Source organism: Arachis hypogaea, chromosome 18 (assembly GCF_003086295.3).
Source record: "Arachis hypogaea cultivar Tifrunner chromosome 18, arahy.Tifrunner.gnm2.J5K5, whole genome shotgun sequence".
Lineage (NCBI taxonomy): Eukaryota > Viridiplantae > Streptophyta > Magnoliopsida > Fabales > Fabaceae > Arachis > Arachis hypogaea.
Window position 1 is genome coordinate 43344919 of NC_092053.1, and position 16031 is coordinate 43360949.

The following is a 16031-nucleotide window of genomic DNA, read 5'->3' on the forward strand; positions in this document are numbered from 1 at the left end:
ATTAATTAATGCAAGGATTATTTCTCTTTAATTTAATTTCAATTCCAATAATCATGTCTTCTTTTAATTCCCTTTCATGTGCCATGGATTCTTTATTTACAATGCGTGAGTAGTTTCATTACTTGATAGGGAGTTGATTAAAAGGAATTCTTGAGTTGGAAGGATTGAAGGAGAAATTTATAGTTGGGTTAAATGTTGGATTGTTATCCTGTCACCAACGCCAATCCCTTTGAACTAAGTGGGTTGTAACTCGTGAATAGATCTAGCAGTCCAACTTGTTTGACTTTCCCTTACCTAGTAAAGGATAACCAAACAGAGTAACCGTTAATTATAAATCAATCTTAAAAATCACTCCATCAATGATAGAGATTCTAACTAATCAATTCCCAGTCAAGGCTTTTATTTATATTATTTAAAATTCCTCAATTTAAATTCCAATTTACTTAGCTCAACTTCTTGGAACATCTGATTAATAAAATAGCACACTTTTCTGCAACTCGTTGGGAGATGACCTGGGACTTAAAACTCCCAGTAATTTTAATTTAAACTCTCTGTGACATATTTCTAAATTGATAGGCAGATTTTCGGTGAGTTAAGAACTATACTTGCAACGTAACCATTTTAATAAATTTTTAATTCACCAGCTTCTGCTTCCCATCAGTCATCCTGCATTAAACGCCCAGAATGGTATCCATTCTAGCGTTTAACGCCCAAAATACTACCCTTTTGGGCGTTAAACGCCCAGCCAGGTACCCTGGCTGGCGTTTAAACGCCAGTTTTCCTTCCTCACTGGGTGTTTTGAACGCCCAGCTTTCTCTGTGTAATTCCTCTGCTGTATGTTCTAAATCTTCAATTCAATGTATTATTGACTTGAACAACACAATCTAAAAAAAATTTTTTGAATTTTTAATGATGAGAAACAATCAAAATGCAACTAAACATGAAAACTGAACTAAAACAATGCATGTAAGACACCAAACTTAGAAGTTTGTATACTATTGATACTAACAAATTGAGAATGCATATGAAAAATAATAAAACACACAAAACAAGAGAATTTAAAGATCAGAGCAAGGAAATCATCAAGAACAACTTGAAGATCAATGAAGAACATAATGCATGTAATTTTCGAAAATTGGAAAAATAAAGACATGCAATTGACACCAAACTTAAAATTAGACACTAGACTCAAACAAGAAACATAAAATTTTTTTGATTTTATGATTTTATAAAATTTTTTTGTGCTTTTTCGAAAATTATAATGAGAAGTAAAATAAAGGATTCAAAATTCTTAATGAGAATTCCAGGAATCATGCAATGTTAGTCTAAAGCTGCAGTCTAAAAAGATTAGACATGGCTAGCCACGCTTCAGCAGGACATTACATTCAAGAGCTAAATTGATGAGAATCAATCAGCTTTAGTGATGATGAAAACATCATCTGAAACTCTAGAATTCATTCTTAAGAACTCTGAAGAACAAAGTAAAATAAAATTACCTAATCTGAGCAACAAGATGAACCGTCAGTTGTCCAAACTCGAACAATCCCCGGCAACGGCGCCAAAAACAAATGTCACAGAAGAGTAATGTACCCTAAAATAAATAGAATTAAGGAAATAAAATGTCACAGAAGAGTAAGTGGTGCACAAAATTGTGATCATCAATGGCGCCATCAACATGGTACGCACAATTATAATCTCAACTCTTTATCACAACTTCGCACAACTAACCAGCAAGTGCACTGGGTCGTCCAAGTAATAAACCTTACATGAGTAAGGGTCGATCCCACAGAGATTGTTGGTATGAAGCAAGCTATGGTCATCTTGTAAATCTCAGTCAGGCGGATTCAAATGGTTATGGAGGATGAATGATTAAAAGATAAATAAGACATAAAATAAAGATAGAGATACTCATGCAATTCATTGGTGAGAATTTCAGATAAGCGTATGGAGATGCTTTGTCCCTTCCGTCTCTCTGCTTTCCTACTGTCTTCATCCAATCCTTCTTACTCCTTTCCATGGCAAGCTGTATGTTGGACATCACCGTTGTCAATGGCTACAATCCCGTCCTCTCAGTGAAAATGTTCAACGCGCTCTGTCACAGCACGGCTAATTATCTGTCGGTTCTCGATCATGTCGGAATAGAATCCAGTGATTCTTTTGCGTCTGTCACTAACGCCCAACACTCGCGAGTTTGAAACTCGTCACAGTCATTCAATCCTTGAATCCTACTCGGAATACCACAGACAAGGTTTAGACTTTCCGGATTCTCAAGAATGGCCGCGAATGGATTCTAGCTTATACCACGAAGATTCTGATTAAGGAATCCAAGAGATACACATTCAAGCCTTGTTTGCATGTAGAACGGAGGTGGTTGTCAGGCACGCGTTCATAAGTGAGAATGATGATGAGCGTCACATAATCATCACATTCATCATATTCTTGGGTGTGAATGAATATCTCAGAACAAGAATAAGCTTAATTGAATAGAAGAACAATAGTAATTGCATTGATACTCGAGGTACAGCAGAGCTCCACACCTTAATCTATGGCATGTAGAAACTCTACCATTGAAAATACATAAGAACAAGGTCTAGGCATGGCCGTGAGGCCAGCCCCCATGGTCTAAGAACTAAACGTTCCAAGATTGAAAATACAATAGCAAAAGGTCCTATTTATAGAGAACTAGTAGCCTAGTGTTTACAGAAATGAGTAAATGACGTAAATATCCACTTCCGGGTCCACCTGGTGTGTGCTTGGGCTGAGCATTGAAGCATTTTCGTGTAGAGACTTTTCTTGGAGTTAAACGCCAGCTTTTGTGCCAGTTTGGGCATTTTACGCCAGAACTTTTGTGCTGACTTTGAACGCTAGTTTGGCCCATCAAATCTCGAGCAAAGTATGGACTATTATATATTGCTGGAAAGCCCAGGATGTGTACTTTCCAACGCAATTGAGAGCGCGCCAATTGGGCTTTTGTAGCTCCAGAAAATCCACCCCGAGTGTAGGGAGGTCAGAATCCAACAACATCTGCAGTCCTTTTTCAGCCTCTGAATCAGATTTTTGCTCAGGTCCCTCAATTTCAGCCAGAAAATACCTGAAATCACAGAAAAACACACAAAATCATAGTAAAATCCAGAAAAGTGAATTTTAAATAAAAAATAATAAAAACATAATAAAAATTAACTAAAACATACTAAAAACAATGCCAAAAAGCGTATAAATTATCCGCTCATCAGTAAGGTACCTTAAACGAACAAAAATGCATAAAACCTTAACAGTTTGAGATCTTGATAATCATCGTCGTCATCAACGACAGCATCGTCATCATCGACGACAGCATCGTCGTGGTCCCCTGCTGAGGTGGCAGAGTAGGTGTTGCCGGCTATATCCCACCATTAGCCTCGCCGCTGGAACCAGCAGCGCCACTTCCTCCAGCATTCACTGCTGGCTGCACTCTTCCACCTGTTGTCATAGCTGATCCAGTTGCTCCAGCTTTTCCGTGAGGTCCGAGCTAGCGGCAGCACATGCAAGAATCTCTCGATACATCAACTCAGACTGCTCCTGCAGCTGGTGAAGCTCCTATGTTAGCTTTTGGACTTCCTCCCTCAAGTTAATAACTTCCAGGGAATCAGCAGGGATGGTGATAAACCCCAATTTTTTTATTTATCTTGTGCTTAATTTGGGAGGTTTTATCAAATTTTCTCATATTTATTCAATGAAATAGCATGGTTTTGTAATTCTCCCTAAATTTGTGCTTAAGTGTGAAAACATGCTTTTTAGGCCTTAAAATAGCTAAATTTAACTCACTTTAATTCCATTCGATGCCTTGATATGTTTGTTAAGTGATTTCAGGTTTAGAAGGCAAAGATTGGATTGAAGGAATGAAGAAAAAGCACGTAAAAATGGAGAACTCATGAAGAAATGAAGGAATCACAAAGCTGTCAATCCTAACCTCTTCGCACTTAATTGATCATAACATGAGCTACAGAGGTCCAAATGAGGTGGTTTCAGTTGCGTTGGAAAGCTAATTTTGGTCCAATTAATTTTCTTCCAAGCTCATTTAAACTACAAGCAAGCAAGCCCACTTATTTCACTCAATCAAGGCCACAAGAATCATCTAGAGTAGAAATTTTCATTTAATTGTAATTTATTTTAAATTTCATTTCAACTTGTAATTTAGGAAAGCCTATATAAAGGCATCAGTTTCATAGAAAAAGAGGCTTGGACGGACAGTAGGAGTAGGAGTAGAATAGAAGGCTGGAGGATTAGAGACTCCAGAGCTCTCTTGGAGGATTAGAGACTCCAGAGAGCTTAGCATAGTTTGATACACTTTTTCCTTTCTGCACTTTTACATTTCAGTTGTCTGGAATTTAGTTGAGTTTATGCAATTTCAATTTCTTATGCTCTCTTCTGCAATTTCCCTTTCTGCAAATTTTACAATTCAGTTTACAGTGAGCTTGATTTACTTTCATTCAATTTAAATTCCTGCAATTGTTCTTAGAGCGATGATCAATTAAACCCCAACTCATTAGGGGGAGGAGCTCTATTGTAATTCATATGAATTGAATGAAATTCTTCTTCCTCTCAGTCTGCTTGGGTAGCCAAGAGATAACTTCTGCTTTGATTTGATCCATTCACTCCGAAAGGGGGTTTGGATCCATTGGATTTCCATGTGAGCCTCGGAAAGGAATCATGGAAGTTAGAACTGAAGCTCTATCTCTCACAAATCTCTTGATCAACACTATTCGGGAGGAATTGAGATCTTGAGAATTTGTGTGACTTATGGATGAGAGAACATGCTTAACCTCCTCTCATGACAATTGGATCAAGGAATTGGCAATATTGATTGTGGTTAGAGAGATTGGATTGCCAAGGAATTAGGATCCAATCAATTTCAATCTGCCATAGATCTATTCATATGATTGAGAAGGAAGTTGAGACCTATTTGATTCATTGTGGATTATGATATCTCCAATCCCTTATGAGTCTTTCTTTCTTTTACTTGTTCTTCAGTTCACTTTAATTGCTTTTCATTTACATTTTCAGCAATTTACTTTTCATGCAGTTTAAGTTTCTTGTCATTTAAGTTTCAAGCAATTTACATTCAGCACTTTAGAATTCCTGTAATTTACTTTTTGTTGAATCAATTTCACTCAGTTCACCAACTGATAGCTTGACTAGACTGATCACCTCACTAAAGTTACTTGATCCATCAATCCTCATGGGATCGACCTCACTCACGTGAGTTTTACTACTTGATGTGACTCGGTATACTTGCCGATTAGTTTGTGCAGAATTTAATTTTTCGCCATCAAGTTTTTGGCGCCGTTGCCGGGGATTGATTTAGATCAACAATGATTAAGTGGGTGATAAGTCTAGATTAAGCATTTTCTTTGTTTTTGTCATTTAAATTCTTTTTAATTTTCTAATTTCTGCTGCTGATACTAAGGTGTTTGTGTTATTGCCTCACCAAGAAATTCTCATCTATGACATGAGGAATTTCAATTTTCCTTGGTGATTGTGTTTTAACAAAAATTCAAATGGAGTTCACCCCATCTTTTGATCAAACAAATTTCATGGGATACTGCCCACCATCATAAAATGACTACTCTAATGATGGCTGAGAATATCACCAAGAAATGACAGATTATGAGCAATCTACCCAGTGGGGATATGCTCCAGGGCTACAAAATGATCAAGACAATTCCATGGGATACTGCCCAATACCACAAAATTATTCATGTCATTATGCCAATGGTGGATGAGAGTATCAACAAGGAATGATAGAGTATGAACACCTCCCAGAGACACAAAATGAGTCCTATTTTGATGAATCTAACAACTACTCATATTATGGCTGGGAAGGTCAAAACCAAAAAGATTGTAATGCTCCATATTCTATATATCAAGAGACATCATCACTTGATTGTGCAGTCAATACATTCATGCAAGATTGCTCTCCAGTGCCACAAAATGATCCATACTTTAATGAATTCAACAATCACCCAAGTTGTGGGTGGGAGGAGCAAAATTAAAGAGCATTCAATAGTCCATACTCCACTGATCAAGAGCTATCATCACTTGAGCGTACCTTCAATTCATTTATGCAAAATTGTCCACCCTCACCTCCCAATTTTTTATATGAAAATTATTCATCACTTGACTATCCCTCAACACAAAATTCTTTTCAAAACTCACAACCCACACAAACTTCCCTGAACCAAAGACTCTCAAAGCTTGAATCTATGCTTGAAAGATATGAAGAGGAGACAAGGAAATCTTGGGAAGAACAAGAAACCTCTTTCAAAAACATGGAAGTGCTTTTGGACCAAATGATAAGTGTAAAGGAGGAAGTAGAAGAGCAAGATGAAGAGGCCCCTTGTACCAAGTGAAGTTGCAATGAAGAATGAGGTCGTGGAGGTATATGAGCCTAGGAGTCCATATCCACAGAGGCTGCTTGAGGTGACAGAGGAGCCTGAAGACTTACTCCCAAAGGACTCAATCGAACATCATATAGAAGAAATGGAGGAAGACAATCAAGAAATTCCACACTCTATTGGAGTAGAGAGCTACATAGAGGAAGGGTTCACTGAACCACCAATTCAAAATACTTTTGATGAAGAGAACACTCCAATCATAACACAACACCCAATTCTTGATATCAAAGAAGTGAAGGCAACCAACAAAAGCACCGAAAAGAGGATTGTGACCAAGATACAAAGGACAACATTCATAAAGAAGAAAAGGTCAACTGCAAACAATCCAACCCCTGTCCCAACAAGCAAAGAAAATCAAGAAAATAACAAGAGAAAGCTTGCTAGGAAGAGGCAAAAACAGGGGACATCAATCTGCTCTTCTCTTCCTTTGAGGTCATTCCTCTTAACAAATTAGAAGAAGAGGAAGAAAGTTGAGAACAACATGTCAAGCTAGTGACATTAAAAGAGCGCTTGTTGGGAGGCAACCCAACCGTAGGTAATATTTCCTTTCTTTGCTTTGTTTATTTTCAATAATTTGGCATATGATTGCATTCTAAGTTTGGTGTTGCCATGCAACAATTTGATTTTCAATCTTCATTGGGTACTTGCATCATTCTAAAATGAAAGTGTCACACTAAGTTTCTAAGTTTGGTGTACCACTTAATTTTCTATGCAATGAATCTAGTAACACCACTTGTTTGTATAATCATAATGCCTTTGCTTCTTAGGCCTATAGTGTTATCTTTGTTTTGGTGTGACACTTTTTCTTTCTCTTTATTCTAGTCATTCCTTTGTTTTTAATACTTTCTTTTATTTTGCTCTTTAACTATTTTTGTTAATACCTCACTAAGAAATCCTTACTCGTGACAAATTTTTCTCTTGGTGATTGTGTTATTAGCATAAAACAGTTTTCTTTGCTTAGTTTTAGTTCAAATAAATTGACCTGTGATTGCATTCTAAGTTTGGTGTTGCTATGCAACAAAATTTATTTCCAATCTTTACTGGATACTTGCATCAATTCCAAGTGAAAGTGTCAGATTAAGTTCGGTGTGCCACTTATCTTTCATGCAATGTATCATGTGCACCCCACTTATTTTTGCAATCACAATGTCTCTGTTTTCTGTGCCTTTATTGTATCCTTAATGTTGCTTGCTTGAGCACATGCATTACTCACATTTCATTGTAAGACACTTATGATCCATCATAGACCCCATCACCACTGTTTTAATTGTTGCTTGAGGATAAGAAAGCATTCTAAGTTTGCTATGGGAAGGGGAAGAATAGGAGGAAAAGGACAACAACAATGAAGATGAACTACAAGGTGGTAACGCTCCTTTTTCCTCTTATTTGTTTCCAGTACTTTAAATTGCATGATTGTCTTTTATTCCTTTCTATGCATGTGTGGCTGCTCCGTGTGAATAAAGTATAGCTTGAATTTTGAATTGTAACATGTTGCTGTGACATTATGACTACCATCTTGAAATTTTGTGAGTCAAAGTAATTAAGTAATCATGATCATAAACAAACAAGGTCATTAAAGAAGAACTTAGCATGGGCAGACGAGTACTGGGAGGCTAGGATGATTAATTGTTATTGTTCAATTGCATTTGAATTTGTTTGATTGAAGTTTTCATCTAGGACATTTTATAAAATTTTTGAAATCATGAAAATCTTGAAAAAGCAAATGCAGTTAAGGCAAGAAAAGAAAAGGAAAAAAATGAGAAAGCTAAAGGCTCTGAGTACCAATGACAATTCATTTGTTAAGTGCTTATGGTGTTTATGTATCAGGCAAAAAGATTGAAAACAAAACACTTAGAGTCAAGGCTAAGCTCAAGTGCATAAGCACTCCCTCAAAGCTCAAGGCTCTGAGCATCAATGATTAGAGAGTAAAGAAAAGAAATAAAAGAGTTTAAAGAAGTCCTCTAGTTAAATGCTTGTGGTGCTTATGTATCACATGGTAATACTTGAAAACAAAGCATTTGGAGTTATAGCTTTTCAACTCATGGTGCAAAGTGATAAACCCCACTTTTGTGGTTTATCTTGTGCTTAATTTGGGGGATTTTATCACATTTTCTCACATTTATTCAATGAAATAGCATGGTTTTGTAATTCTCCCTTGAATTGTGCTTAAATGTGAAAACATGCTTTTTAGGTCCTAAAATTGGTGATTTTAATTCACTTTAATTCCATTCGATGCCTTGATGTGTTTGTTGAGTGATTTTAGGTTCATAAGGCAAGTATTGGATGGAAGGAATGAAGAAAAAGCATGCAAAGTGGGAGAACTCATGAAAAAATGAAGGAACCGTAAAGTTGTCAAGTCCGACCTCTTCGCACTCAATCGACCATAACTTGAGCTACAGAGATCCAAATGAGGCGGTTCTAGTTGCGTTGGAAAGCTAACATCCGGGGCTTCGAAATGATATAAATTTTGCCATATGTTACTTCGCGCTCAGGGGCGCGCGCGCGCGCCGATGCTGCCGTGGCCCACTAAAGTGAATTCGCCCCCAGCGAATTTTGAAACACTTTGGGCCCAACCCAACTCATTTCTAATGCTATTTCATGCAGAATTCAAGCTTGGGCAAGGGGAGAGCAATTGTTTGTAGCATTAGCATCATGTAGGTTAGTTTCTAGAGAGAGAAGCTCCCTCTTCTCTCTAGAATTAGGTTAGGTTTAGGTTAATCTCTCATAGATCCATGTTTAATTCCTTGCTTTCATCTTGTTTCTTCTACATTTTCATGCTCTAGTAGTGTAACTCTCTTACTCTCTCTTGTTAATTTCCCTTTTTACTCTCTTTTATGTTGATGAATACTTGTTGGATTTGGATCTCCTTTTAATGCAATTTAATATTTGATGTTCTTTTAATTGTTGATTTGAGTTGTGAATTTACTTTTCTTACAATTGGTAGTTGTTAGCTTTTATCATTCTTGCATATTTACCATGCTTTCTTTTTATGCCTTTCAAGTGTTTGATGAAATGCTTGGTTGGATTCTAGTGTAGATTTTTGTGCTCTTGGCTTGGGAAGGTAACTTAGGAACTCTTGAGTTACTAATGTCCAAGTGATTGATGATTGGAAGCCATTAACGCTAGATCTCACCAATTGATTAGGTGTAGAACTAGGACTTATGGACTTGGATTGACATAGCTCACTTGACTTTCCTCTACTATTAGTTAGGGGTTAACTTAGTGGGGTTGGTCCTTGCCAATTCTCATGTTGTGGTTAGTGATAAGGATAGAGATCCTTGACCACCTAACCTTGCCAAGACTTTTTAGTTGTTAGTTTATTTTCATTGCTATTTACATTCCATGTCTCTTATCCCAAAAACCCCCTTGATCCCCATAGCCAATAATCATACACTTCATTGCAATTCCTTGTGAGATGACCCGGAGTCTTAATACTTCGGTTAATTCTTATTGGGGATTGTTAATTGTGACAACCTAAAAATTTAATTTGATGTGAGAGTTGTTTGTTGGTTTGGGCTATACTTGCAACGAAATTCTTATTTCTACAAGAGAAATTCTAGACCGACAACAATTTTTTCTCATCACAAAGCACCCAAAAAGATAAGCTAAGAAGAGAATTAAAAGCTTGTTTCAAAGAAGAAACATAAAGGAAAGATTTCATAAAATGAGTTAGATAGAAGCATCAATCATTTGAATTTCTTTTGTGATTGTAGCATACTTAGAAAACTAGCCGACCATGAACATTAAGTTGTTATTCTTCTCACCTTGGATTGTCAAACTTTATTGCATGATTCTTTGTTTGCTTGAGGACAAGCAAAGTTTAAGTTTGGTGTTGTGATGATTGCGCATCATGTTAGGTTTTTCTATGCTTTTTTATACAAGAAATTAATGTTTAGTGCTTAAATATTGAGAGTTTTTGTGCTTAAATAGTATATTTCTATGATTTTTTTATTTTATAAATTTTCTAGGAAATAAGTAGAAAAAGAAGTAAAAAAGCACAAATTAAGCTCAAAAAGAGAGAAGAGGAATGTTGGGAGACATTTGGAGTTTGAGCACGCTTTGGAACATTAGGCCACGCTTTTAAAAGCGTGGCCCATGATTTAATCAAGGAAGCTTGGCATTCCGTTTTGCTCTAAGAGCACTACGTTCTTCTGCATAGCACGATACATGACCAAGAGTGCTCTTAGGTAAGAGCGCTACGTTCTTCAAACAAGAACGCCTGCGATAAACGGAGTAGGAAGATTCAGCTGGCGACGCGTACGCGTGGGGCACGCGTTCACGTCGGTGTGACATTTGGGAAGAAGCACGTGAACGCGTGAATGAAGCGCAGAGTGAAAGTGGCATCTTTGAAGGACCACGCGTACGCGTGGGTGACGCGTATGCGTGGAGGAGCGCTCTTTACGCTAGCGCTACGCTCTTAAAGAGAGCGAAGAGAGCGCTACGTATGCGTCGATGTGCCAAAATGTTGAACGACGTGCACACATGGGAGACGTGTGCGCGTGGGTGTAAAAGCGCTCCGCTCTCCAAAAGAACGTTGCATTCTCCTAAGAGCAGAATTTTGGTCCGATTAATTTCCTTCCAAGCCCATTTAAACTACAAGCAAGCAAGCCCACTTATTTCACTCAATCAAAGCCGCAAGAATCATCTAGAGTAGGAATTTTCATTTAATTGTAATTTGTTTTAAATTTCATTTCAATTTGTAATTTAGGGAAGCCTATATAAAGGCATCAGTTTCATAGAAAAAGAGGCTCGGACGGACACTAGGAGTAGGAGTAGAATAGAAAGCTGGAGAATTAGAGACTCCAGAGCTCTCTTGGAAGATTAGAGACTCCAGAGAGCTTAGCATAGTTTGATACACTTTTTCCTTTCTGCACTTTTACATTTCAGTTGTCTGGAATTTAGTTGAGTTTATGCATTTTCAATTTCTTATGCTCTCTTCTGCAATTTCCCTTTCTGCAAATTTTACAATTCAGTTTACAGTGAGCTTGATTTACTTTCATGCAATTTAAATTCCTGTAAATATTCTTAGAGCGATGATTAATTAAACCCCAACTCATTAGGGGAAGGAGCTCTACTGTAATTCATATGAATTGAATGAAATTCTTCTTCCTCTCAGTCTGCTTGGGTAGCCAAGAGATAACTTCTGCTTTGATTTGATCCATTCACTCCGGAAGGGGGTTTGGATCCATTGAATTTCTATGTAAGCCTCGGAAGGGGAATCATGGAAGTTAGAACTGAAGCTCTATCTCTCACAACTCTCTTGATCAACACTATTCGAGAGGAATTGAGATCTTGAGATTTGTGTGGCTTATGGATGAGAGAATATGCTTAACCTCTTCTCAGGACAATTGGATCAAGGAATTGGAAATATTCATTGTGGTTAGAGAGATTGATTGCCAAGGAATTGGAATCCAATCAATTTCAATCTGCCAAAGATCTATTCATATGATTGAGAAGGAAGTTGAGACCCACTTGATTCATTGTGGATTATGATATCTCCAATCCCTGATGAGTCTTTCTTTCTGTTACTTGTTCTTGAGTTCACTTTAATTGCTTTTCATTTACATTTTCAGCAATTTACTTTTCATGGAGTTTAAGTTTCTTGTCATTTAAGTTTCAAGCAATTTACATTCAGCACTTTAGAATTCCTGCAATTTACTTTCTGTTGAATCAATTTCACTCAGTTCACCAACTGATAGCTTGACTAGACTGATCACCTCACTAAAGTTGCTTGATCCATCAATCCTCGTGGGATCGACCTCACTCACGTGAGTTTTACCTCATCATGGAGCTCATTCATGAGAGGACAGGAAAAAAATTCACTGCAAGGGGCAAAAATTTAGGCCCATACTCACCTCCGTAAGGAGCTAACCGTCAAGCTAATGACGTTAAAAGAGCACTTGTTGGGAGGCAACTCAACCTTAATTAATTATTTATTTCCTTTTATTTTGTTTTGTTTTTCTTTTAGGATCATGATCATATGCAGCATTCAGAACAGAGACAGAATTTCACAACAGTGAAAATAGAACACTTTAGATGGAGTGTCAAAGTTGAACGCCAGCCAAGGAGCAGCCCCTAGGCGTTCAAACGCCAATGCAGAGAAGCAGAAAACTGGATTTCTTAGCCTCTCAGGACCTGTGGGTCCCACAGCATCTTAACCTACCCTACCTATCCCACTTACTTTCACACTTCCCCATACACTTTTTCCTATAAACCCTAGCCCAATCACATCCATACCACTTCCCCAAAACCATTCTTAACCCCGCCTACCCCCACCCACTTCAAAATCAAATTTTCCACCCAAAACCCACCCTATGGCTGAACCTATACCCTTCCCCACTCCTATACATACCTGATGAATATTTTATACGGTTTTTGACATCACTTTCATATAGTTTTTAGTAGTTTTTGTTTAGTTTTTATTAAGTTTTTTATAGGTTTTAGTGTCAAATTCACATTTTTGGATGCTACTACGATTTTTTGTTTTTTTTTGTCCAATTTCAGGTATTTTCTGGCTAAAATTGAGGAGCTGAAGTAGAAGTCTGATTCAGAGACAGAGAAAGCACTGCAGATGCTGTCTGGATCTGACCTACCTGAATTCGGAAGAGCTTTTCTAGAGCTACAGAGGTCCAAATGGAGCGCTCTCAACAGCTATGAAAAGTTGACTTCTAGAGAATTCCAGAAATATATAATAGTTTATACTTTGCTTCGGATTAGAAGGCCCAAAACTGGCGTCCAATGCCAGCTACCTGCCCCCTTCCAGGCATCCAGCGCCCAAAGAGCATAGCCCAACATCCAAAGGCCCAGAGAGGACCCCTTAGCTGGTGTTCCACGCCCCATAGACCTCATGACACGTGGATCTCATCAAAGCTCAGCCCAAACACTCACCAAGTGGGCCGCAGAAGTGGATTTTAGCACTAAATAGACTATTTTACCCTTACTAGTCATTTGTTTAGTATTTAAGGGATTAGATTCACGTTTTTCGAACACTTTTGTATCTCATTCAGCATACACATTTTTACTTTGTATTTTCCTTTCTGTATGAGTTTCTAAACCTCCTAGGTTGAGGGGAGGAGCCCTGCTGAGTCCTATAAATTAATAAAAGTATTACTGTTTCTCTTCGATCTGTGTTTGATCAATTCAAAGATGTTTATTCGTTCTTCATCAATATGAATGCGTTGAACTGGCATAAGGTTATCACATTCTACATGGGTTCAGAATGCATCTTTCATCAGACAATGATGAACCACCATCTTGAATACACGTCTCTCAGACGGCTAATCCACGACTTTGTTGGGGACTTCTCGAAACAACAGTTCAGCCAATTTATGGGGAGATTAGGGTCTCTGTGGTAGAGGCTAGAATCAGAACGAGCTTCACCCTCAATAAGAATGGATCCACACTAAACTTGGGGTTCAGATCTGGAGGAGTATTGGCACCTGCTCAAGCCAGTGTCAATCACATACAGCCTGCCATTGAAGAAATCACTCACAAGCAAAGAGAGTAGTAATACCGGAGTTAATTCAGAAAGGCAAAGCAAATCCAATCCTTCAACATATCCCAATTGCTGATTCCAAAAGTCCTAATACAATTCCGTATCCAACAACACCTTCTACCCTTTTCTCAGATTCCTATTGATGATTTTAAGGTATAAATTACTCTCACAACTTCAAACAACCTTCTGATCTGCCTGACTAAGACCTGCAAGATAACCATAGCTTGCTTCAAACTACAATTCTCGTGGGATCGACCCTGACTCACTCAGGTATTACTTGGACGACCCAGTGCACTTGCTGGTACACTAGTGCAAAGGTGTGGGGATTCGTGCTACCAATACCCCTCTTTATAACCCTTCATACACACACCTCTCATACCATACTACACCCACAAGGCCAAAAGCCCTTTCTCCCTCTATATCCTTCTATTTTTCTTCTTCTACTCCATTCTTCTATTCTCTTTAATTTTGCTCGAGGACGAGCAAAGTTTTAAGTTTGGTGTAGAAAAAGCATAGCTTTTTTTTCCTTCCATCACCATTCATGGCACCCAAGGTTGGAGACTCCTTTAAGAAGAAGAAAGGAAAGGCAATAGCTAATCCCTTTGAATCTTGGGAGATAGAGAGATTCATCACCAAAGCCCACCAAGACCACTTCTATGATGTAGTGGCTAAGAAGAAAGTGATCCCTAAGGTCCCTTTCATGCTCAAGAAGAATGAGTATCTGGAAATCCAAAGAGAAATCCGGAGAAGAGGTTGGGAAGTCCTAACCAATCCCATTCAAGATGTTGGAATTCTCTTGGTGTAAGAGTTCTACGCTAATGCATGGGTTACTAAAAAACATGACACTAGTGTGAACCCAAATCCAAGGAATTGGATCACCATGGTCCGAGGAAGAATCTTAGATTTCAGCCCAAAAAGTGTGAGGTTGGCGTTCAACTTGCCTCTAGTGCAAGGAGATCCTCATCCTTACACTAGGAGAGTCAACTTTGATCAGAGATTGGATCAAGTGCTCTCTGACATCTGTGTGGAAGGAGCACAGTGGAAATGGGATTCGCAAGGCAAGCCCACTCAACTAAGAAGGGCTGACCTTAAGCCCATAGCTAGAGGATGGTTGGAATTCATCCAAGGATCCATCATTCCTACTAGCAATCGGTCAGAAGTGACCGTGGACAAAACCATCATGATTCATTGCATCATGATTGGAATCGAGGTGGAAGTACATGAGGTGATTCCTCAAGAACTGTACATGGTAGCTGAGAAGCCTCACACCAATGCCAGGTTGGTATTTCCACACCTCATCTGTCATCTATGCAATTCAGTTAGAATTTTCATAGAAGGAGATATCTCCATTGGGGAGGATAAGTCCATCACTAAGAAGAGGATGGAGCAAACCAGAGAGCATCCACAAGAGCCTGTGCATCCGCCTCATCATGAGATCCCTGAGATGCCTCAAGGGATGTATTTTCCTCCCCAAAGCTATTAGGATCAATGGCAAACTTCTCTTGGAGAATTGAGCACTAACATGGAGTAATTGAGGATGGAGCATCAAGAGCATGCTACTACTCTCAATGAAATAAGAGAATATCAAAGAGCTATAAGGGAAGACCAAAGGGCTATGAGGGAAGAAAAACAAAGGCAAAGGGATGACATAGAAGAGATCAAGCATCACATTGGATCCTCAAGAAGGATCACTAGATGCCACCATTAAAGGTGAATTCGTTCTCTTTACACCCCTTTCCTGTTCTATTTTTCTGTTTTTCTGTCTGTTTATTTATCTGTTCTCTTGTTTTAGTTGCATGATCATTTGCATTGATGTCTTAAAGTTGTAAAATGTTCCATATATCTCTCACTATGCTTAAAAAAAATTTTATTGAAAAAAATTTCAGAGATACATGAATTTCAAGTTTAAAATAAGAATAGTTTAATTATGTTGATGCGGTGTCATTTGCTTTTGTTTTCAGAATGTATGATTAATCAGTGCATATTTAAAGTTGAAATTTTAGAATGTTGGCTCTTGAAAGAATATGGAAAAATATTATTGATAATCTAAAAAATCATAAAATTGATTCTTGAAGTAAGATAAAGCAGCAAAAAGAAAAAGA